Raw genomic sequence first — 3,686 nt, 5'->3', positions numbered from 1 at the left:
TAAAATAAATCATGTACATGTTTTATCCTAGATCTACACTAGATCTACATGAAAAAGGGAAGTATACCTTTGAAGCGAAGCCCTTCTCAAATCTCGCTCGTCCAAGGTCCGTCGGATCTCAAGTGTGTTCAAGTGTACACACCTTTAGAAGTATCCACACGAACAAGAGATGGAGAGGAAACCTTAGAGTATGCTAGCACCCCAAGGAGTCTCAGCAATGGAGGAAGAGAGGGAAAGAAGAAGAAGAGAGGAGGAAGAAGATGACCTCTTGAATTGAGCACACAATTGCATTCAATCACATCTAAAGTGGCAGGCCACTAAAGGAGAGGTTTTAAACCTCCATGGAATACCAAGAGTCATGGCTCTTGGGTTTCCTCATGTGGTGACACACCATGAAGTGGCCTTGATGATGTGGCACATCATCATTGGCCGGCCCTATGCCAACTCACAAATGAGGTGGCTTTGGTCAAGTCAAGGTCAAGTCAAACTTGACCCTTCATCTTCCCTCTCATGTCAAGTCAAACTTGACTTAAATTCCCCATAGTTGATCAAATCTAACCATTGATTCAAGTCACTTTGATTTAATGAATCTCTATTCATTAAATTAAATTGATTCAATGAGTCATAATCTAAATTAGACTCATTTGACACATAAATCAAATTGAGTCCAACTCAATTAGTCTAATTTGGATTACTCTTAATCCAACTTGGTTCATCACATGAACCTAGTCCTCTTGGTTCATCATATGAACCTAATCTCCATCTAATTGCCCTTTGTGTGTGACCCTATAGGTTCTTGTAACATTGGCAATGTTCCTAAACCCATTTAGAAACATAAATAATGAGCGGTATCTAGCAACACATCATTACTATCCAAGTTACAAGAATGTTGAGATCCAACATCACCTTTGTGACTACTAATTGTGACTCTGACAATATGTGACAATGTCTTTCTATCCTAGACATATAGATTGATCAATTTGAGGCATAGACCGTGTCATCCTCTAATTAATCTATATCTTGAACTCCAAGTAGACTCACTCTAATCAAATGAGCTTAATATCTCATATTGACTCATTTGGGCATGAACATGCACTTAGTGGTCTCACTCTATCAAGAATCATGATGTCACTCTCGTTATATAGGAGGGATAGATCCCATCTACATCACTCACATCCCTTCGCATAATTTGTTACATACCTAGTAATCGCCTTTATAGTCCACCCAGTTACGGGTGACGTTTGACGAAGCCAAAGTATGCAACTTCTTATGTAGGGAACCATGGTGACTTCAGGTCCAAGGACTAATAGTCATACTAATAGTCACATGAGAAAGTATATGACACTCATATAACGATCCATGATACTTTCTCATGGCGGGTCATTCAGCATACATTCTCCAATGCATACCCATGTGTCAACTTGATATCTTTATATCCATGGCTTGTGAGATCAAGTCATCGAGTTGACCTACATGCTAGTCTTGTCACATTAACATTGTCCCTAAATGTTAATACTTGACTAGGAATGATTAAGAGTAGTGTTCTCTATATCATCTCACTATCGATTCAACCAATCGATTGATATTGATAAGAACCTTCTACTCAAGGACGCTATTATACTTAGTTATTTGGTACCAATACAAGTAAGTATAATAACCATAAAGAAAATACCTTTATAAATATATAGGAATATGCTACATCGAGTCCATACAACAATCATCATATGATTGGCTCTAAGGCTCTAACTAACAGTTTGAGGGGTAATCTTGAGAGGGAAATTAGGTATTTCAAGAGGGTAGGACGGATTGGATGCATTAATCTTTATATCTTATTGAGGTTGAGAGGTAGTGGATTTCTATGTTGATTATTCGAGGGACGCACGTGACAGGCAAGCCCGTGTAAGAACAACATAGGGTTCATTCCTAATTGATCACATTTAGCTATATTTCAGTCCTAGGTCGGTTGTCTATTGCAAGAGAGAATCGACAACCTTTTACAAATGACGGACAATTGAGGAATACGATTTGGTAGATCATTACATTGAATAACATTACAAAGAAACCAAAACTCCTAGAACATAACTTTATCATTGCCCTTATTCTTGTCTATTATTCTTTTATTTCTTTGTTTACATTTCATAGTCATACTTAGCTTATTGAAAACCAATTGATTAGTTGTTTAGCTAATTCACATTGGGACATCTTTAGTGCTTATTCCAGTCCCTGTGGATATGATATCTTTTATTATTACTTGTGACATTTCCGTACACTTGCGGAGGTTAACAAGTTTTTGGCGCCGTTGCCGGGGACTGCGCTATAACATTAGAGATTATCAATTGAGTTAGACTAAACATAACTTTTTTTTTTCTTTTCATTAGTATAGTTGTAACTAATCTTTAGAACTCTGTTTTCATAATTTTTTCTTTTATAACTTTCTACTTCTTGTCAATTCTTTTTGTTGCAATTCTAATTCTGCATTTTTGATTTCTAACATTCTAGTTTAACTTTTCTCTGTTTTTCTTTTGATTTAGTTTCTTTCTTCTTTTTCTTTTGTAAACATATCTTGCAATCTTGTTCTTGTGTATGTGAAGATCAAACGTCGTAAAGGCCTCAAGAATAACAAGAACTTATAAATACATTAGTTTATTAGCTTATGAATTATTCTAGATATTTTTCTTTTTCCTTTTGTCTTTTCTTTCTTGTTTTCATTATGCACTTTCTTGCTTACAATTTAAATTATGCATTTTCTTTCTTGCTTTTCATATTGCATTTTATTACTTGTCTTTGATTCTTTTTATAATTTTTTGTCTTCTTCCTTGAATATCCATGAGCACTAAGATGTCAAGCAGGGCCATGAGAAATTTTTTTTACACCTTTTTCTGTAAGATTTTTATCTCCCATTGTGCAACCTCAAATTGAAGCAGAAAGTTTCCAACTAGACCCAGAGTTAATTTTTATGATACAAGGTCACAAATTTGGAGGAGAAGTATCAGAAAGTCCTTATCTGCATATTGAAACATTTTTAGAGATTTGTGATATGGTGAGATGTGAAGGAGTGTCAGTAGATGCAGTTCGATTGATGGCATTTCCTTACAGTATCAAGGATAAAGTAAGGACTTGGTTATATTCTCTCCATCCTCAAAGTATCACAAGTTGGGAGCAATTAGAGAAGCAATTTCTGAATCATTTTTTTCCTCCAAGAAGAACAGTGTATATGAGGAATTGCATAACAAATTTTGCTCAGGTATATGGAGAATCATTGTTTGAAGCATGAGATAGATTCAAGAGTCTTCAAAGACAGTACCCTCATCATGGTTTTGAAAAATGGTTGATTCTGTACATATTTTATGGGGGAATTTCTTTCTCAGACAAGAGTTTATTGGATTCATCAGCTGGAGGTTCTTTTAAGGACAAAAGTGTAGATGAAGCATATATGTTAATTGATCAAGTGACATTGAACCTCCATGAATGGTTGAACATAAGTTGGATGAAATCTCCCTCAAACATTCAAGAAGTGCAAGCCATAAATGCTATAGATCCTGTCAAACAAATTGTAACTCAACCATCTATGAGTTTTAAAAATCACAAGTCACAGAACGGGGAGTTCAAACATTTAGGGGAAAAGATTGAAAATATTATTTCAAAATGGTTTAAAGAAGATCCCCCTCCTTCGCAGACAAGATCTA

The 3,686-nt window shown here is 35.5% G+C and overlaps 1 non-coding gene across 1 annotated transcript; it reads right to left on the bottom strand.

The window, feature by feature from the left end:
- Positions 1 to 3,212: 3,212 nt before the first annotated feature.
- Positions 3,213 to 3,318, bottom strand: LOC122044615. Its single transcript, XR_006129646.1, has one exon. It is a non-coding gene; the product is annotated as a small nucleolar RNA R71 (small nucleolar RNA).
- Positions 3,319 to 3,686: the final 368 nt, after the last annotated feature.

Source organism: Zingiber officinale, chromosome 2A, assembly GCF_018446385.1.
Source record: "Zingiber officinale cultivar Zhangliang chromosome 2A, Zo_v1.1, whole genome shotgun sequence".
Classification (NCBI taxonomy): domain Eukaryota; kingdom Viridiplantae; phylum Streptophyta; class Magnoliopsida; order Zingiberales; family Zingiberaceae; genus Zingiber; species Zingiber officinale.
The sequence above is the reverse complement of the archived record's forward strand: the minus strand, read 5'-3'. Positions and strand labels throughout refer to the sequence as shown.